Below are 22,686 nucleotides of genomic sequence, written 5' to 3' on the forward strand. Positions count from 1 at the left end.
ACAAACTATCTCCAGAAGTTTACATACCATCTTAACTTTCTTTGTTGCTTGGATTTAGCTAAGGCAGTTCTACTGGGAATACCTTGAGGAATTTTTCTTCAGTGGATTAATTTAGAAGCTGAAATTCCACTGGGTTGCAACATCTTTGTCTTGAAACTTAATGTGCACGGACAGCAAACCTGCAGGAGCTTCTTTCAACAACAGGTTTATTACTTGCACTGTATTTTTGAGCCTCAAACATGAAGATGATAGGGAAACAACAGGCTCACCTACTGCATCCTGGAACACGCAGCATCCATCAGAATCTCATTTAGGGATCATCTATTTCAAAATCTCCTGATCTGAAGCACATACCAGTCCACTATTTGGGTAATCAAATATTTCATGGCATGAGAACAGGTTCAGTCCTGTATATACCTAGAGTATTCAGGTTATTTCAACAGACTAGATGAGTGCTCTGTTTAAGAAGCTTGCCTATGCTAACAAACTGGGCAAATGTCAACTGAGCAAACAATCCAGCCCTATTTCCAGGCCAACAACCACACTAGGAGGTGCATGCATGATAGGTTTCATTCAAAAATCTATTGGGAAATCCTCTGACATTTGCATCTAGTTCACAATACCATTTTTTCTGATTCTCAGTGTCAATTCAAAATGCCAAAATTTCTTTTGATTTGGAGTCCACACCTATTTGAGTTTTTTCTCACATCATCTTGTCAAAGCACTGTCTTTCAATACTTCCCAAAAATAAAAGATACAGAGATTTCAGCTGATAGCTTCCTCACCTTTTCCCCTTACAAACAGCCTTACCATCTTCGACATTAGCAGAGATGAGTGCACAGCGTATGGACAGTTATTCTATTTGTGTAGTGATATCCTTTATGGGTGCTGATGTGAAAATCAGCTTCTGTAGGAAATGACCACTATGCATTAGAGAGAGACTGACTTTTTATTCAACAAAAACGACTGGGATGTACTTTCTGTGATATCCAGCTATGCACTGTCTTGAAAAATGGGTGCTCATGGTTATTTAGCTGTTCCTCGTAGGTTGGCAAGTTAGTTACTGATGAGGAAAACACCAAAAAGTCAGTCAAGTACAACAAAAGGTCAATGGAGGGGAAGAAGGATGTTCAAGAGAGAATCTGCTTCTTCCAAGCACGCACAAATGGGGGCTTTAGCAGCTGTGGGATCCCAAGAGTACAGTGCGGGGGAAAGCAAACAAAAATTAAGTGACCTCCCTTGTAGCCACAGAGGAATTTATCTGTGCTGGTTTCTACTACCTGCATTTATGTTTTACAAGCAATCACACGAGTTCAGCGCTACTATTCCTAATTCAATTAATGAAAGCACGTGCATTTTAACAAGAATTGGTTCTCCAAAACATACTGCTCTCTACAACCTATAAAACATCTCAGTGATTGATACGAGTCCAGTGCTACACTTGCACTGGGATAGGCCACTGAAGTAAAATCTTGAAAGCAGAGACAGAGTAACATGGTTTCTAACTTTTATGGGGAATGCTTGGAAAACAGTTTTAACTGCCTAGAGAACTGAAAATTAGTTTCACATTTACATACTTATATTGTATGTGTACGCCTGTGTGCATACATCATCTCATGTCCACACCACTTCCCTGGGAGGACTAAGATAGGTTCCTCCCCACAAAAGCTGTTTCGGGCAATGACAGCTATGTTTCCAGAAGCACACAGCACAAAGGAACAACCACCTCCACAAACATCTTTCCCATTTGGACCATTCCTAAAAGTGCTGCTCAGCAGGGCTGGAACCATACCAGGTAAACATTTAGGAAGACCTTTAAGGAGATGAGGCAAAAAAGGATGCCTGCCTGTTTCATACACACAGCAGAAAAGAATAGCAGGGCGGGAATTTACTTTGGTTTGTAGGTTTACTACACAGTTTGACCTGGCAAATGCAAACCCTGAGCCCGCGATGCTGGGGCTGCTCCCATGTGCTGTGGGGAGGAAGCTCTTTCTAGACCACAGGTTAATCCAGTGCTCTCCTGTAGCTTAATCAGCTCTGGCAATTCACCTCCCCTCTTGGCTCCTACACCTGAAATTTGGGAAGCAGGAGTGAAGGTGACTGAAAGGAAAAACTCTCCGAGGAAATGAAACTAATCCCAAAGGATTTTCTGACAGAAGAGTCTTTCAAGGCACTCTGACATGTTCTCAGGGCAAAACTACTGTCACGCCTGGCAGTCAAGGCTCGAGCGATGCCTTGGCATTGCTTCATGCTTCAGTGGAATCCATCGCTGCGCTTCTCAGGGCCCCGGCGCCACTACAGCTCTGCCTACTCCCTCTCCTCACACAGAGAAAAAGGGCATGCTGCCTTGTTAGGTATTTATGCTTTTTGTATATTTCATTATACATGTGCACTGATAATATCTAGATATATAAAAAGTATATAATTACCTATGTAAGAAGGAAAAGTAACAGGAAAGGCTCAGACTTTAAAGGAAACCCAGGGTACAGCGGCATGAATAAAAGCAAACAGACCCAAGTTCATCCTGCTCTGCTCTATCTGCTGTAGTGGATGGAACTACTTTTTTTGGTCTATTTTTAACAGTATTTTCAACTCTCTCCTAATTTTACAGCAAAAACGAGGACAACTAATTAAGTGGTTATAAAGGAAAAACATACAAAGCATTGAGTGAAAACAAGAAAACAATGATCTTTGATATTTTAATCCCTGCTTTGCCACTCTGAAAATCTTGTACAAACATGAAATTGTGTACAAACACGGATGTTATCCCCCAATTTATGCAGAACAAAATGAAAAGATTTTGAGCATCTTTGCATTATAGGAAATTCTAGCAGAGTAAGGCTTAAAAAAAAAAGTCACTGTAATTTTCGTTTTAGGTTTGTTAAACAGTCACATCATAACATTTAATTGCATCTTTTTTTAATGTACTTGCTTGCTACATCCAGAGTTAAGACATTTCTCAGTAAAAGAAGAAAATTATTTCCCACAGTCACAAAACACTTTCAAAGCCTCAAGTGACAGCACGCTTTCAGTGATAAAACAATTTGGTTTTGTAGTACACAACTGCCTCTACTGCACTCTATTAATTTCTGCCCACTGATATCACAATCACCCTCTGCATAGTTTATATTTTAATAAATTCTCCAGAGTCTGCTTTTAATTAGATATATATATATATACCCCCCAAACTCCTGGTTCTTACCCTTTTATTGGATAGTTTTATTTAAATTAGTGTTCAAGTAGTAATGAAAATTCCCACTCCATCTAGCAAGATTTCCTCATTAATACCAAAAGCTTTTAATTCTGTAAACCTGCTTACAGTGTCCATCGCTATGACTTAACATATCTAAGAGCTGATCTTTAAAGACCATAGAGAATACAAGGAAAATAACTGGTATGTCATTGCGTCTGAATACAAATCGCAAAGTTTTGCTTTGGTTTAGAGGTGGATTTTTTTTGAGCTTTAAGAGTGCCTATCCTTACTCCTTGGGCCACGAAACAGTTCTTTACAATGGGCATACTATTAAAGCCCTGCCATACATTCAAGTAGCACAATGATGCTCAATCTACGGCTCGCCAGAATCATAGAAGCACAGAACCATTTATACTGGAAAAGACTTTTAAGTTCATCAAGTCCAACCATTAATCCAGGACTGCCAAGGCCACCACTAAACCATGTCCCTATGTATCACATCTACACATTTTTGAACGCTTCCAGGGATGGTGACTCCACCACCTCCCTGGGCAGCCTGTTCCAATGCTTGCTGTCCTTTCAGTGAAAACATTTTTCCTAATATCCAATCTAAACCTCCCCTGGCATAACTTGAGGCAGTTTCCTCTTGTCCTACCGCTTGCTATCTGGGAGAAGAGACCTACCTCTGCATGTCTACAGCCTCCTTTCAAGTAGCTGTAGAGAGCAATAAAGGTTCCCCCCGAGCCTCCTTCCCCCCCAACTAAACAACCCCAGTACAGCATACAGCCAACCAGGTGCTGCATCCCAGCCACCCCCTTCTCTGCAGGCCTCTTGGGCTAAGTCCAGCTGGCTTGCCAACAGCAGCCCACTTGTGGTCCATGCCCATTAATCGACCAGCAGGTGCTAAGCACATGACGGACAGAAGAGCAGCTACTAGCTCCCTCAAAGGGAGAAAGGTGCGAGCTGTGTTACAGCCAGAACAAAAGGCACCTCTGTATTTGAATTATGCCTAATAGAAAAATACAAAGTAATCCGTAATTTCATTAGACTTCATTAGTAACTTTGTGAAGCCCTGGAAAAATCAACATTATGAACAAAACTCTGGGGGAGACAGGAGACATGCACATGCAGCTGTACAGTAAAAGGAATTCTTTCAGCGTTAGTATATTGACTAACTGGATTAACTATGACCTTTGCAGCAGTAAATCCAATCACTCTTACCTACTCCAAAGGCCTCTTGTTCACACCATGTTTCCGCTAAGTTGAATCAACGTTTATGTTGCAAAGACTTTTGTACACGACTCATATAAGGTTATGGGCAACCACTCACAAGCAGATGATGTTTATCTAAAGAAGCATACAGCTTCCAAGAAATCAAAATGTAGCTCAGAAAAATCACAACCACCACAGATCCTACTGCCCCATAGTTTGCCTTCTTAAGGACATTGTCTTTTTTGATGCTGGACTTCTGATAATGTTGATTGTTTAGACCTTCAGTTTCTCTTCCCTGCCCCCACTAGCTGCGCTACGCGGCTGCCATCTCTGACATGGGTAGCTATGGGAAATACATGAATACAACCTGGCAGCTTACTTTGAGTGATTTGAGTCCTCAAGGAAACAATGCTGTCTACTGACAGAGTCTATTAGTAGCTCTCTTTAGCCCATTAGGACACACAACCTCTCCACATGGTATCCCCGCTGCCCAAAGCATCTTCCCTTAAGCACCAGGTTGAGCCACAAGCTTGTGGAAAGCCCACTACTGAGCCTTATGTTCTCAAGTCCTTTCTGACCTGCCTACCCCATGACTGTAAACTAACTGCATTATGCAAGTATTCACTATGAACATGATCGCTTTATCATAACACATCAAGTACAAGCCTCTCTCAAAAACAAGATATTATGAACAAGCTGGAACAAATGTTCAGTGATTTAATGCTGCTCTAGAGAGCATCAGAAAGCCACTCTGGAGAACATGCTATGCTATCCTGCATGTAAGTGGATTTTTAGGAACAGAGTGATTTCTTTTTTCCCAGAAGGCCCGAAGCCTTTTCTTAAAACATCCTCAGTGTGTGCATGCGTACACACACACACAAAGTAATTCACTGCAGTACAGGACTACCACCCATAGCACACAACTACAGAGACCTGTTAGTGCAGAAGATTTGCTTTTTTCCATGACCACGGTCATGGAAAGACATGCGGCAAGTTGCAATTCAGACTACTTGTACCACATGTAGCTATCAGAAATTTCTTACTATGTCTGATGCCTCAAACCATGAACACTTGCACACATGTGTATAAACAAGATATTCTATCATTTTGATGCCCTTCCACAGCACGAGCATACCTTGAATGGCCTCAGGAATAGTTAAATGTGCAACTAATACACAAGAAATACACTGAAACCACCAAGCCAAACTTTATTGGCCAACCTCACTATGCTAAACACAGCTCTCTGCAACCCAGGCATCTTCCTTGCAACGTCTGCTACTGCAACAAAGCAGCACAGGGAAGCCATGGGAAAGCAACAATGGGAGCTCAAGATCTGGCCCTTTATGTCTGGGTTCAGTTCTGAAAAGAAGAAAAACAATCTCCAAGCAAGATGTGGGCATGCGTTAACCCTTTTAAAGCACTCCTTATAACCACTGCTTGTAACAAAGTCTGAACTGAAGAATTTGCAGCAAGAATGTTCAAGTGGTACCCCACCTTCCAGTGCACCAGCATTACTATTACATTACAGATCTCACTGTTAATGATTAAGAGCCTGGAAACTCATGTTGAGAGAGAGGTACAATAGCAACACACGGATATATTCACTGACATTTAATATAGTCACTTTGATTAATTATTAAATCTCTGAAATGAACTTGGTACTTAAAATGCCTTTTCAAAGGGTCCAGTATTCCCATTAGCAAATTAACTTAACTCTCAACAGTTCGCATTAGTTGCTTGGAAACAATTACATTATTTAAGACATCTAAACGCACTTCACTCAATCCACCAACCCCCAAACTGGTTTCCCCAGAATTGATAAAGTCATTCCCTGTTCAACAGATTCACGTATTTTTAGTATTCCCTACATAGCCTGATATTACGCTTTCAAAAATAGCATCTTTGCAGTCACTGGAGCTACACTTAATTCCAGCCAGTATGCCCAGTCATCTCCAAAGTCGAAAATAAGAAGCATGAAGATTGCTCAAAAAGACAATTCAAATTTTACATACTTTATATACATATATAAATAAATCTCTCTAACACAAAATTTCTACTCAGGCACAAATATGTGCAGATGAATTATTCAGGCTAGCCAAACAGTCACTACAGGAAAAGGTAGTGAAGCAAAACAGCAAATATATCTATAGTAAAAATATAATAATTACCAAATTTTTTTGTTTCCCTTAATTCAGTAGGTGTCTCTAAATAAAAAAGTCCTTTCATACAAACAGCCAATACCTAACCACTACTAATTAGACAAAAAAACCTGACACCTATGAGCATTTTACTCATTTACAGTTTACAACTCATTTACAATTGTAAACAAAAAGTAAATATATCCTGCTGACAAGAAGAATTAACTATTTTTTGTCTCCTTCCTCACCCTTTTCAGCAAAATTTTGTTTTTCCTATAAACATTTTAAAATGCACGCTTCCCTAATTCTCAGGAAAGTACCAGTTAGGTGAGTAAATGTGGGATCTGATTTGACCCTAAAAAGGCTGCTGCATCATCAGTGCTCACTAACTGAAGGGACTCTCAGAAAAGGGGAGGAGGGAGAACCGGGGCTGGGCAGAGGCAGAGAAAGCCACCTCTGTGGAGGACAGCTGCCCGTCCATGGCCACTCTGGCAGCTGGGACGCAACCTTCAGCTTTCACTGCGGAAGCAAAGTCAGGAAGCCCCACCAGCCCCTACCACCACCTGAACCTCAGCAGTTCAGTCTAATACCGGCACAGGTGGATCTTGAACTTCAACCAGTTAGAAAAGCTAGAAAAAACCCAGATCTAATTCTTGGCTCTACATAGTCCCTCAACAGACCAAGACAAGATGTGGCTGAGGTACCAGAAGGAAGCTCTGGCTTTCTGCTGGACACTCTTCATGTCTCGCGTAGCTGTGCTCCAAACCTGTTATTTCATTTCATACCATTCAGTCCTACTTGAGTCTGAACGTAAGCCAGTTATTTTAACTTTCGTAGAAACATACCTCATTCCCTGACATTTTTCAACATCTTGTTTTCAAATTAATTAAGCAAGGAAGTGAATAAAAAGTAATCTTCATTCTCTACAGCAGTGGTAGCCCCACTGGTGGCTTAATAAAAACAAGGTTTCCACACAAAAATGCTGACACAGACAGCTTTAGGTCTTAGAATACTTTAAAAACAAATTTCAGGCAGATAGACTGATATTTTAAAATAATTTTGTAATTCTGCATCTCTGAATAGCTCCTAGAGTTAAAGGTTATCCAAAGGTCACAAACCTTTTCCCCAGAGTAGACTCACAATCTTGAGATTGACACACACTGTTCTGTACAAAAAAAAATACATGGAAGGGGCAAAAAGCCCATCTATTTGCATCCATTTGCACACTTCAAAAAATCCTACATAAACAAAACCATTCACAGCCTTCAAATTCATCACCACCTCAAAATAAACCCAACCACACACAAAGAAACCACAAAATATTGTCTTCAGTAGGACTGTATCTGATGTACCCAAGGAGAAGGTGGTGGGACGCCAAACTTGGTGCTAGGGGTTATGTCTAGGAAAACAGTACTTATGTCTGCTAATTGGCAGAGATGGGTATGGACATTGCCTTGTCTCTGGCACCTCCTCCCCCAGTGCCTCTGCTCCCCGTTCCCACTGTGAACAGCAGAAATACATAGTCAATGAAGTAAAACTAAGCAACAAAAAACAGTATAAAAAACCCAAACAATTTTCTCCTACACTTCAATCATTCTTTAAGAAATGGGAGGATAAGATTTGCTTTACTACTTATCAGCGATTAGTAAATATTAGTAAAAGAACTTGCTGGTGTCCTCACGGGCCAAGCGCTGTCCATCAGATCACACATGGCACAGAAGTGTGGACCCCCGGGACAGCCAGCCAGCCTGCTGGTACACAGTCCTGGGAGGGAGACACCCCCATCCCCAGCACATGCAATACGGAAGAATGTCTTCACGTTGATGAAATATTTATTTTCACATTCCCTATGGCAAAAATACAGAGCTGGAAAAATAATTTACAGATAGAAACCCAAAGATGTTTGAAGTGGTCAGAACCCTTGAGGATACAGGAACTTTGCCTGTTAACAGTTTGCTCATTTTTTTCTCCTTCAAGAATTCAAACAGGCTCGCTGTGTGGAAATGCGGATTATCTACACTTGAGGGGCAGCATAAGGGGATTTTACACATGCTGTTCTCAAAGTAAGTTTCTGCTCAAAAGTAATGATTCCTGAACCACATACACACACACACAGACATCCGAGTTGAAATTTCAACATCAGGTGTTTTTTCCCTTCATAATTACTCTCACAGGAGAAGCTCAGAGCACAGAGGGCCCGTGCCCACCCTCCCTACCACCACGTGCACCTGCAGGACCTTCACACAGCAAGGGCAGTTGCTCAATACTGCATCAGACTTAAGCTTAACTGCAGACAAAAAGACCAAAGCTTTGTATGCTTGATCTCTGCGCTGCAACACTAAGCACCAGACTTAAATGATTTATTCCACAGCAAATGCACCTTGGAAATCCATGTTGTCGCAAGTTCTTCCGGCCCCTTTTTCACCATCTGAAGAAACAACACTGAGGTGCTCTAGCAGAGAGATCAATATAAACACACAGTTCATCTTTTGCTTCCAATCTTTTACACCATACAAAAAATCCTCAAGCTGTCACTTGCCCGCACGTGTATTTTCTATGTATGTGTGCAAACGTGCTTAGGTCCTGTCCAAAACTTCAGGATCCCAACTGGCCTCCATACCGAAGGAAGCATGTATTTGTTTGCTTGGACTCTCTAATAGTAATTGGCTTTAACACAGCAAGGAGCAGCAGTCAGGTCTTCTCTAAAGCTCCACATGAAACCTTTTTCTTCCAAGGGAACAAAAGTAAAATAAAATTTAAAAAAATAATAACAACTGTACTTCACAGGCAATTTAACACATTTAATATTTACTACAATATGTCTATCTACTTCAGATTTTGCTTCAGTGCAACAGCATTTTGGGGTCAGTTAAATAAGGCTCACTTTTCCTCTCTCTCCCCTGCCCTTCTTCTCCCACCCACACCCCCCAGCAGCACTTACAGGTCAAAACATTATCATCATTATTATAGGTTAAAATTTAAAATTTTAAGTGAAGACTTATGTATAAAAGATATTGGCAAGAATAATTGGCTTTTTCAAAGAAAAGAAATCAACAGTAAACTGCACTAATCAATGATTATTGAATTCTGCGCTCCAGGCTAGTGGTTCCTGTCAACAACGGTCATTCAGATCCAGGTTTTCCACTTCAGCTTTAATGAACAAGGTTGAAAGCATGCACTGAAATGAAATATTGCAGAACTAATCAACTGGCTTTGTTTTGGAAGCCTGAACAATTTCACTTGTGAACAAATATGAAATAAAACCATGCATGCTTACGACTTATCTTACACGAAACAATCCAGGGATGCTGATCTCTCAGTCAAAATACCCTTTTATCTCTGCCAGAAAGCGGAACAGAGTACAGAAACGCTAACAACAACTATTTGGAAGAAACTCTTAGAATTACTATTTTATTCCATACACACACACCATTTTCTTTAGGTTCACCGCTACAGACCCTTCCAGCTCACCCCGCCAGTGGGACTACTCACACTAATGGAGTTACTCACATGCCCAGCACCTGCAGGACCAAACCTGTGGCTGGCCTACACCAAGGCGCAGCTGAGACAATGTAACACCTCACAAAAAACACTGCCAACTCCACAAATCTGCTTGATAAAATAAACACCAACCAGGAAAAGTGCAATGACTGCAGACAGATTTTTGAGAGCTCTGTTTTCCGTGCAGCAGCTATAAATGAAGAAACAAATAAATCTCCCCATGCATTTTAAAATGCACAGAAACACACATTAAAAAGCCAAGACCACAATCTGTGAATAAAACAGCTGAATTTGCAGATGCAAAGGCTATTTGAACTTCACTTCCTCTGCTTCTTCCCCAGACAGCTTCCTATTCACATTTTTTTGATCTTGCCTTAAGTGAAGGCATCCCCAGAGGCCTTAGGTCAAGCCTAAAGGCAGGCCATATACATCTGGAGCTCTAGATTATGCTGTCACATCAACAACTGACCATCCTCCTGGTTTACTGAGCAGCACATACAATTCTGTTTATATAAGTAAGTAGAAAGAGCAGCTGGCAGTCACAGTACTAGTAACCTGTGCTTTTTAAAAGAAAAACACATACTGTAGATCGTGAGCAGGAGTCTTCCACTTTCTAATAATATGTCACACACGTCTGCATCCATACTTTCTGGTCTGAATGTGACTAGAAAGCCCTTACTTGCGTGAGGGTTTAAGTGACTGCAGACGGGATGTGTTACCTTCTTCCCCAACTGCGATTAAGACTTGATTTTAGAACATACCTGTAAGAGAAATCTTTTCTAGATTGCAAATTCAGGGAGTACTGCGTACCATAACTGTATTTTTCAAGCACTTGAAAGGACTTCAGAAGACATGAAGCTAGGTGAAGAGAAAGGGGTTCCAGGTATGTAATTCAGAAGATCCATTAAAATTCCACTTTGGGAAAACAAACAAGAAACCAGGGTCATTCAATTACCCAAGGCCCAGATGAAGAATTAAAGGGAAAAAAAAAAAAATCTCAGTAAAGGGGTGGAGGGGGAGGTGTGGGGGTGGAGGATAAAAGAAAAAAATGCCATCATACACAGCAGGATGAATGAAATACCAAAATGTGTGTTCTCTCATTTAGATGTCCTGACCTAACCTCTCCCTCCATGCTGTAATCCTTGTTACTACAACAGACTGGACTTAAAAAATTGACAAATTTTCCAGATTCCACAAGCTGAAATGAGGAGCCTACAGACAGATAAACCATCCAGTGATCTTCTGGGAAGCACTGATCATTTCTGATCACTACAGTAATCAGAAGAAAAATCTGGGACAATTCACCTATTAAACTACTACAGGCTTTCAGATATTGCTGGTTTCTCAGATTCCTTTTTAAGTTCAATTTAGTCGTGTATTTAAAAAATAAAAATTGCTACCAAGAATATATGATCAGTAATAACAGGAACAATTTTAACTGTTTAGTGAAGCAGTTAAAATGAACAGAAGTGATCATGAATGTTTATCAATTACCTTCTGTAGGTTACTCAAAATCAAGTTAACTTTTTCTCCTTATTTGTACATGTCCCTGTATCAGTTAGTGGTAGTTTACATACACCTAAGGCCATTAAACTGCTGCTATTTATCATCCATTAATTAATCATATAAGACATATTTACCGTGTCATCAAGACTTACAAGACATTTTATCGCAAAATAAAAGACCCCTGACCAAAACTACATTTTCCTTACCTGCAAATCCACCGACAATTTACCAGTGCATAAAATACCAACATATTGAAGCTATGTAACAATTCGTGCTAAACAATTACCTTCACAGAATTTTTAAAATTGTCTTAATGAAATATTGTGAGAAAGATACAGGGTTTGAGCATTTTCCATATATTAAGGCTACTTTCATACAATGGAGCAGTGTGTTACCTTGGCCGCCTTCTCTGCTCACACTGATGTAACCTCCTGAATAATTATGCCACCAGCACTACAGTTTTGTAAGAGACTTAAACCAACAGCTAATAAACTTCTGTCATTATCTACGAGAAAGAAAACCTACTGTGAATGGGCATGTGGCTGTAAAAAGCCCAATTATCCATACAGCACAAAGGACCACCAACTCCGGGCTGTAACTAGAATAGCCTTCAACAGTTTTGCGCAGTCTCTGGAAACAATTTGCCTGACACAATCTGCCCTACAAAATCCACAGCCATCCAGATTTGTTGTAACAGCCCAAGTTCAGAAAAGTAGTAAAAAAAAAAGACCAAACCCAAAGAAGAAACTAGAAAGCAGCGCTGTTTTCCACCCCACCATGAACAAAACACAAACACTGAATTGCAGCATGTAAATCAAGTACCAGTTACAAGATCATAATGTTCAGTGCTTTCTGCATCCCTTGTGATACTCTCAGGAATGGTGGTATTTTAAAGGGATGGCCGTACTCTTTCCAGTGGATAAACCTCTCCCTTCCCACTCTCCTGTAGCGCAGGGCTGGGTACTTCCCCCCTGAATAAGCCAGCAAAGATATACATGATGATGGGGAGTGCAGAGGAGCATTATCAAAACCCACCACATTCCTAAATTCATTTCCATTTTTGTAATTATGTTGCGAGTACACCAAGAAAAACTAAGTGAGTCATTAATGCCCTAAGCTTGAGAAGGCTTCTCTCTTTTTTCCAGCCAGGGTATGGCACAAATGAATGCCAACAGATTTAGAAGTGCTGGGGATGCCTGCGTAACATCACTGGAAATCTTCTGGAAAGCCCAGGTGAAATATGGGTCAAGTTACAGAGGAAGCATTTCAGGAGACTACCAAAGCATCGCTAATTTCATAGGGATTTCATAGAGGCCAGTGGTTCCACCATCTTGCTGCACGCCACTTAACGTAATTATTGATGGGCTGTTCTAACCACCAGCCTCAACAGCTTTGGCCTCGCCATTTCAGAAGTGACTCTCATCTCCTTTCAGCAATGAAAGGGCACAGAGCATCTTCATGACAAGCCACATGAAATACTACCACCACTCAATGGAAAAATCTGTGTTCCTGCTTTCTGACTTGTAAATGCCACCAGACGTATTTAGGTTTACTGACAACTGACCTGAGCGCTGCTGCTGGCAGCGCTCTGTCAGAGATCCAGGCTCTCTCCCAACTTTTCTTCACAGGCATCTTCTCATTTCCCCTAAACTAGTCTGTCAGATGCAACATCCCTATCAGACAGCATGGCAAACATCCCTTTTGATTTCCGAGCACTGAGTGCTAATACAGCTGGCACCACAGCCCACAGCTCCTGCCATGACTCATCTCTTGTTGACTACACAGCTTCAACCAGGCTCCTACAAATGGGGCACAGGTAGCAGGTCATCTGGGCTTTAAGTTATTTTCTAATCTGCAGAAAGCAAGGGCAAAAAAGCTAATGTCACTCTATATTTAAAAGATTTGTGTACCACTTATTTTTTACTGCACTTATTTGTAATACATTTTGAATCTTTTTATTATTATTATTTAATAGAGATGCTACCAGCTGACAAAATAGCAACAAAGCGTATTGTTGAGTGAGGAGTTTCCCTCTGTGGGAGAGGGACAGTGCTATCAACATAACACAGACCTGAGTAGCCACAGAGCTTGTTAAATATTCCCAAAGGAAGCATCTATGAACCAACTTGAAAATGCAATTCACTGAGTTAATACTTCACATGGTATCCCTGTACTGTTGGTTTCACTTTCTTTTTCGTAGTTTCAAACATTAAAGACAGCTCTGGGGGAAATAATGTCTTTTCTCCTTTCTTCCTTCTACAGTCCGTCCTTCTTCTCCAACCAAAGTTCTCTTTCATAAAACCACATAATATTTTGAGGTTGGAAGGGCTCTCTGGCCCAAGCCTCCTGCTTAGAGCATGGCAGCTTTGAAATTCAATCTAACTTAAATAGGTAGATCAGGCTGCTCATGGCCTTGTCCAGTTAAGTTCTGAGTATCTCCGAAGAAATTTCTCAGTGTCCCATAACTATCTTCCCTTCCATCTCTGTCCTGCTCAACTCCACACCCAAGCATATACACACAGGTCTTACCAGCACCTGGACCGCATCTACAAGCCTAATTTTGACACCTGGAAAACCATCTCTGATGGCTTATCTCCAGTGTCGACTTTATGCAGAAAACATCGTGTCTGTGTGCCTTACACAGGGGCTCTAGATTTTATATTGTGTTTCGCAAGTACAGAACAGGCTGGGCAAATCCAAAGGGTTCATTCCTTGCCCTCTGTGGGGCTGTAGGAAGAGAGCAGCAAGGTCCCCTACACCCCGCAGATTCCTGCAGGGCAGTGAGATCTCACACCTCCTCTAGCACCCTCCCACTCCCATTCAGCATGGCTCTTCCCTTGGCCATCTTTCGAATGACAGTTCTCCTTATCATCTGTTCAAAGTGCCCAGGGACAGGCAAAAACCAAAACTGAATCCTCCCCACTCTGTCCCACGGCTGCCCACGGTGCTCCCAGTGTCAGCACAGGGACTGTACTGAAAAACCCACGTAAGCGCAACATGTATGATCAGATCCTACAGCCCTGCACCAAAAGTTACTTCTGCCATCTTAACACCAAGAAGATCTTGATTCATTTATAGCAAGTATTACGCCCATAACCTGCTGTTCGGAATTTCCACTGCATGCTAAAACCCAAGGAACTGCTGCTCCATATTTTCTATGATGGGCACACATACACACACACACAACCCCCCCGTTAAAAAAGCAAAGTGCAAGCACCAGATTTCAGAATTCCTAGCAAGCCTCAGTTTGGCCTCCTTTTACATATCCATTACAACACCATCTTTAATTACCTGATCTCCTACTTTTCACATGAGACCTTGTCTCATTTAAGGCCCCAAACAAATCATATTAACTACTGAAAAATTATTTGAGACCTTGTTTTCCCCCTCATTGTTCAAAGTGTAATTCCATGCTTTAGTTCCCACCTATTATTCAAGCCCTTCTCTCTGGACAGACATTAATTTCTTCCTGAGCTCTTCTCTCTGGTGCTCATCACCGTAGCCTTTGAGAGCTTAGCAAACACTGATTTATCTTCATAGCGTACCTGTGAAGGAGAGGTACCATTAACCTCATTTCATAGGTGCAGAACTAAAGTGCAGAGATTATCAAAGGTATGCAACAATTTAAAGGTTGCAGCCTGAGATGCCTTATGGCTGCATTTTCAGACCAGTCAGGCTTATATAATTTTTGCATATATAAACCATACTTCCCTGGGTATGCTACAGCAACTTGTGCCAGACATCTGCAAATTCAAGCTCTCAAGTCAGGGAAACGAGGGATAAGCCCTGATGGGAAGGTCAGGCGCGATGCTGCACCAGGGCTCTGCACAGCCTCTGCCACATGCCGAAGTCATCACAAGGGCCACAGCAAAAATGAGCAGTTAGTCCTTCATTAAGGACTCTAATGAGAGGCTAAATTAAGGTTCTATAGGCACCCTTAATTCTATTGCCTTTTAACTTTGGAGCAAGTGTCCTCAGAACTGCAACAGTTTTGCATGCTGACTTGTGTTTAAATTCCTGGGCTTCAGAGGGAACCTAGAAAATCCTCTAAACAAAATCAGCAGCGTTCAGGTGCCTGGGTGATCAGTAGCCTGGTCATCACGGACTCCTGTGTCAGCCACAGCACTACCCCTGCTCTTTTCTGCTGACAAACATTTAAAAAATTGCCTAGCAATTTCTGCATGTGTGATAAAGACTACCAAATTTTCCACATACAAACACTACCTAGAGTAAACAGGTGTTTACATTCATGCTGATGATTAACTACAGCTGCTGGCATGCCCTGCTGAAGGAACACAGCAATCATTCAATAAATGTTTATAATCCCATCAGCAAGGGACTTATATTGTTGTTTCCTTCTTTGTTCCACTAATTATTTTAAGTTTTCCATTGGAATTGAAGGCCAATATTAGAAGTGGCACACCAGTAGTTGCTTTTCTCTCTCTAGTCTTACTTCCCCTGATGTTTCATTCACTTTATAATATTCAAGGGGAAAAAATAATCGCATCACTACATGTTCATGGTGTAAACTGACAAAGTCATGATAAAAACCATGAACTTACACATCATTTCAGGAAGCAGGAGGTCCAGATCTCTCTAAATTTCATTGTTTGAACCTGAGTATCATATATACTAGATATACTGAAATATAAAAGATGCCAAATTCTCTAAAACAGTGAAGGTACAACCTTGTACCAGCAGCCACTGTAAGAGGAGGAATACCTGTAACAAATACGTTTCTTGAGCAGGAACAATCAGGATCTTTAATTACTCAGTAAAGAATAGGACTGAAAAGTAAATGAAAGAAAAGTAGCACAGAAATTGTAGACTCTTAATTGCTAGCAGGGAGAAGTACTAACACTTCATGCAAAGAATTATATAACTCCGGTCTCATTTCAGTGACTTAAAATATATAGAGCTAGTTTCCCCTCAAGCAACTCTAAAGCAATGTTTTACCATCCATGCTCTGTGCTGCCCCAGGAATCTAATGACCACTTGTAGAAGGGCCTCAAAGTAAAATTAAAAAGTAATCCTGTTGCTAACAAAAAAACTGGCTGTTGCACGACTGCTTTAGGGGGAAAAAAAAGCAAAATTTCTACAGCTTGTTTCATGTGTAATGAAAATGTTTCACCAAACCATCACACACCTGCCTGGCTAGAAGAAATGCTTGTCCCAGTCCTGCAGGGAACCCCACAGCCTTGGGTGCCTCACCAACAGACCCTGTGACTGGGTATCACACTACTGTACAAGGAACATCACCAATTTAATTACCTTTGAATTTATATAAAGAACGTAATTCAGCTAAAGCCACTATTCAAACAGCTTAAGCATCTACAAACATAAGCCCTGTCACAAGACTTACATGCTGTTAACCAATATAAAACAAGAACGGAGTAAAATAAGATTTTAATATATGCATATTTCTTACAGGCTAAATAATTTCATGGGATGCTCAAGAGCTGGTAATATTCTCCTTTATATAACTCATTCCTACTAGTTTGCTGTCTATAAAATGAGAATAATATGTAATTCTTCATCACCTCTTGGGTTCTTCTAGAAAGTATACAATCACTAACCACCATGATGAACAAGACTGTCGATAAACAGGATAACTTCCAAAATATTCACATAGAGCATCATAGTTGAGCAAGCCTTTGCAATACGATAGCTGCTATAAAATACAAAAGTGCACTTGATGCAATGACCAACTGTTTAATAAAACCCCAGTATCTAACACAGATGAAGATGAAAAAGCAACAGAAACAGCATGAGGGTACAACACCTTTATCTAATGAGTGCATGAATTTTATCCAAAACAGAAGATGTTGTGACTGGGTCCTGTACAGGGAAATTTTTAGCCTGGAAGTGGATGCAGAGACAACAGTTGCTTGCTACCACTTCTGTTTCATTCAGAAATCTCTGAATAGGAAAAGTTGACACTGTCTGTCCAAGCAATAAAGCTCAAATACAGTTGCTGCCTTTATCACCATGCCTGGCTCACAAACCAACACTGGATGGTAACCCTGTGGTGACAGGGTCTCTTTGGACAGGGGCATCGTGTTCCATTCGTGCTGAACTGTGGTGCCAGGGCTATCCAGACCTCAGGAAAAAAAGCAACTTACGGAAAACAGACAGAAATACTGAAGAACTATAACACATTAACGAAAATCTCCAGGGTACAACAATCATGAAACAGTCATTGAGGAGAAGGAAATAAGAAGCTTTAATAAATTTTAGTTATTTTAAACAAGATTATTTTCACTGTGTTTTCAAGGCCTGCCATACTCTGCTCCCGTCACCAAAAGCCTTTTTTCTTGTAGGCTGCAACAAATGTATTACCTTTAGTTTCGATGAAAGCTGAGGTTTTACTGTACTGACTTGACAAGATCTGTGATGGGAGGAGAAACTCCCACCACACACACACACACACATATCCAATTGAACTGCAGGCTAGCAACACACACTCTTCGTAAAATGAAAAGCAGTTGTCCTGCATTCCTCACCCTTAAGATCGATTAACATCTCTGCAACCTGAGCTAGAGATATCCAACACCCTTGTCACCACATTACTCATAAAACCATTAATTCTTTTACAACCCCAATCAAATTTACAAGGCTGCTTGCAAACAAGAACTATTTGTACCAATTTACGAAGTGGAGAAAATCTGGACAGGACCAATGCAGCTACTGACTGCAGCATTAAGAAACCATAGGCATATCACTTCCCTCAGTGTTTTCTCTTAGTGCTATTTCAGTAGTAGGTCTCTTCCATCAATATTTAATCCAGCTTTAAAACCACCCAGGGTATGAAAGGCAAAGACATTTGTTACTACAATTTTGGCAGCTGAGGGAGTTTCTACACCATAACATTGAGTCATGTTGGAGAGTAACGCTCAAGTGGAGTTTTTCTGCTGACATCATCCCAAATAGTGTCTCACATAGCCAATATTCATTTTAACTAATTATTCCCAGAGTTCAGTCAACTGATTTCCAAATTTTCAACTCCGAGTTATAGAAAACTCGGGTTTTCATTTTTTTTGCTGTATTTGCTAGGCTAGGAGTCAAATGCCTTACCTTCACCTTCCAATGATTGACACAGGGAAAGAGATAGGACAATTAATAGAAAGAAAGGAGAGATCATCACATGCATTTTGGAGACAAATTCAAAGAGGCTGACTGTCCTAAAAATGAGAAGCCAGATGATTCTGACATAAGAATTGCGGAAGAATTAATAAAGGGCATCACAGAAAAAAACGATACATGATTTCACCACATATAATCTATGGCAGACCACTTTGTCCAAAATACCAATGCTCCGGTTAAAGAACATATACTAGGCCCTGACAAAGGACAGAATAAAATTATTTGTGGGACTCTGAGTGACTGGAATGTTTTAAGGTCAGGGCTAAAAAAAAAAAAAAAAATGGGACCTTTCAGGTTAATGGGACTTTACTAGTAAAATTCTTTAAGTGATGTGGGGGATTTTCTTTAATATTTTCATTGCATCAACACAGAAAATAAAACCTTTGTGCCAGTGGACTATGCTGCCGACAAGATAATAGGAAGAACCAATGCAAACAGAGTATCTTGCAGAAGGAGGTGGATGACAGAAACCAGAAGTAACATAAGTAATACAAAATTTAACAGTAAGCATTCACAGCAACGGCCTCTGGACCTGCCTGGGTTTTGTATGACCTATGAGGTTCCAAAATCATTTGGAAAACCCCCAAACACTTCCAAGTGTTTTGCTAAAGAAAAGACTTAGCACTAAAATCAGACTGGAGCGTGGGAAGATGGGGTTTGGGTTTGTTTTGGTCAGAGGTGACCAAATCAGGCTGGGTCCCAAAACCACCTTCCTGCTCAAGACTACGCTGAAACTCAAAGGTCTTGGCAAACCACCCTGACTTCAGCAAAAGGATATATGTCATTTTGGCAGTGCTCCAGGCAGCTCTGCTACACACCACTGCTGACGTTCACCATCAGTCTTGGTAATAATATGACAAGGGCCTTTTTCACGCAAAGCCTTATTAAAAGGAACAGGTTGAATGGTAGTGCTGCAATGCTGTGCAAGATAAATATAATACTTTTAAAATAATTTTATGTAATAAGTACCAACTTGTCTGAGTAGGCTGGGTAACAATTTCATGACCCATTATGCTCACACTGCAAAGTCTCACCAAAATGAATATGATGACTGCACTAATGTCAATATGCGTTTGCATAACAATATTATTTAGTTATTCTAGTATTATGTAGCACAGAAAAACACTCTTCAGAAAATAGGAGAGCTGATGTTGCAGGTTAAAACAAGGATATTTGTTTAACTGAACCAAAATGGATGAAACGTCCAAGGAAAAAGGCATCTGACTCCAGAGCTGGGATCTTTTTTACCCAGGGAGCTTTAGGCACTACTGCACGTTCCTCTCATGCAGCTGTGTCCCACTATCACAGCTAATGTGGTCTTCCACGACAAAGCTTCAGAGGAGTAAAGACAGTATACCTAACAGCAGGAGCTACAGTATCTCAATATCCATGCACAGCTCGGCCAAGGACAAACTGAAGTCACCTTTCTTCTGTGATTCCCAGAGGACTGTTCTATTTTTAACTTTGTTTTCTTTCTGTTTGATCCTTTGATTATTCTAATGTAGTTTCTGCAGTTTTCCGTTAATTCTGCCTCCATACAACACACTAAGCAATACCACAAATGGGAGGAAAAGAGAGTAACAAGCTCATAAAGCGATTGGCTCAGACAATCTTCAAATGCACTGGCTAATTGGATATATAACTGATAAATGATGATGGAGGAGGGATGGATAACAATGCAGGGAGAGGAAACTAAATCTAAAAAAGCTCCAACTCTGTTCAGTTGAATGAACAGTAGGTCTTTGATTTCATTAGCTCTGATATTCTGAGTATCATACTAATAAATATCTTCTCAAGCACGCATTCTTCTAAGCATACGAATACAGAAGGAATGGCTCTGCAGTTACTCTAAATTTGCACAGTAAACAGCCTAACACCAGCCCATAATTAAATTAAATAGAAAACATTTAATTGTCCCCACTACAGGAAATTCAATTTCAAGACAGCATTTATAGCAGCACCAGCAGCACCTTTTCGCATTTTGTACATTCCTTGAAGTAGCTACCACACATATCCAACCAAATAGTGACACGTATAGTACATGGAAAGACCAGACAAAAGAAGCACTTGAGCACTTGTGTTTGATGTGGTATCTCTATAAAGACTCCAGGCTCAAACCTCCTGTGACATGTTTGGCCTAAGGAGCTGCGAGAAGCTGCGAACTCTGTGCATCCAACTCCAGAGAACTGTGCACTATTTTGACCACTCAGAGTACTGTGATCACTATTGTAAATACCGCTTCAAAATCTGACACAGATTCATCCAGTCTGAAATACTCATGACCTCCACAGGCTTCAGTCTGTACTATCTTTCTATTTTCTAAGTAGAAGGAAAAGGAAAACATATTAGATATTCAGCTCAATCTTAGTGCCTTACATTAAGTCAAGAGTTAATAATTTATTAATCAGCATTCAAGAAATCCTTATTACATGTGACAGTTTTTGGAGGGGTTTTGCTTTCTTATTTAAAAGACCTTCAACAACAACAATCAGCCAGGGAACTATTCTGACATACTGCCTTGACACATTCCTTTGATTTACATATTAAAGCAAGAAAAAGTTACCTGCCTTCACTAACATACATCATCTTCACATTTTTCAGTGCTAAGTAGATTTAAAATTTTTAGTTCTTGCGTAGAAGCTTTTATGTCAGTATGTTACCTGTTACAACTGCATCATCCCCAAAACAGGTCTTTATCTTACACGAACTAAGTCTTGACAACATAGACAAATTATAACCTTATCAGCATGGTAAATTTTCTTAAAAATTGAAAGAGATCAAGAGTGTATTAAGGAGAAACCAAGTAAAAAACCAAGCACCCTACATTAGTTTACTTTTGGAGATAGGCAAGCATGGTGCACTGGGAGAAAACCAAAAAGAAAATCTCTTGCTTCCTAATTTTCCACTCTGGTGCTGTAAGGCACAATCACGGTCATCGTTCTGTCTTAAAACAAATTTGAGGGTCTTATGATTTATTACAGCAAAGTGGAAATGAAGCCAAATGATGCAAAAAGATTCTGACAGCCACTCACATAGTACAGAACAACAAAAAAGTGCATCAAACATGGACTGTTAAACAAAAGGCACAGCTTCACTGCAAAGCTCCCAAACCACCAGGCAGAAAAGGAGAAATCTTTACAAAAAAAGTTATTTTCTGTGCATGACTGGTTCTGCTGTCAAGACCTCACCTTGACAGCACCGCAGAATACCCGGGGCAGCAGCTGAGTGTGGCTCCCCTCCCACTGTCCCTGTGGGCACCTCTGGGCAGGTCCCTTCCTCCAGGAGAAACCCAAGGCAGATGGGCAGCTCCGAAGCCTGACAGGTACAGGGGACGAACCGTAACAAGCTGCAGGGAACTGCTCATAGTTTGCACTGGGACTTCTGAGCAGGTGGTTTATTTTTGTTTTGGGTGAGCTGCTGCTGTCACGTGAGCACAAACAAAACCCACCACTTAATTCTTCATGAGTGGTCCTGGACCTGCAGCAGGGAAGCAGCCCACTTGAGTTACTCGAACTGAAAAGACCGGGTCACAGTGGAGGCTCAGAAGACAGACTTTCACTTGATAACAAACATTAACCATTAACTCCAACTTACACATCCGAGATCACTGCCTTTATAGTGATTTTAAAACACCCATGCGGTTTTCTGAAGGCACTCTACAAGGGCTAGCGCCACCCTATCACTTCTCAGCACAAAGTGTTTTAACCAAAGGTTTCCAGCCGTCAGACTCCAGCTGCACCTGAAATCTTACCTGGGTTTGCATACAGACCCCACTTTGAGAGCAGCTGTGCCACTTCAGCTGCTTTGTATTGTTCATCAGCAGCCACAGTCAGATAAAGCCCTAACAGGAACAGACGTTTTAATGCTTGCACAAGGCTCAGATTCTAACAAGGGAGGAATACATTGCATTTGGTGGGTTTAGGGTTTTTAAACATCTTAAAAGCATAACATTTGTCACAGCCAAAGGAAAATGAGGTCATGCAAAATACTTAC

The 22,686-nt window shown here is 40.8% G+C and overlaps 1 protein-coding gene across 16 annotated transcripts in view; it reads right to left on the reverse strand.

The window, feature by feature from the left end:
• The window catches only part of GRIP1 (glutamate receptor interacting protein 1), a 330,428-nt gene that overhangs the window by 206,841 nt on the left and 100,901 nt on the right, over positions 1 to 22,686 (reverse strand). The window lies entirely within an intron of this gene.

The sequence above is a fragment of the Falco punctatus genome (genome assembly GCF_963210335.1).
Source record: "Falco punctatus genome assembly, chromosome: 6".
NCBI classification, from domain to species: Eukaryota; Metazoa; Chordata; class Aves; order Falconiformes; family Falconidae; genus Falco; species Falco punctatus.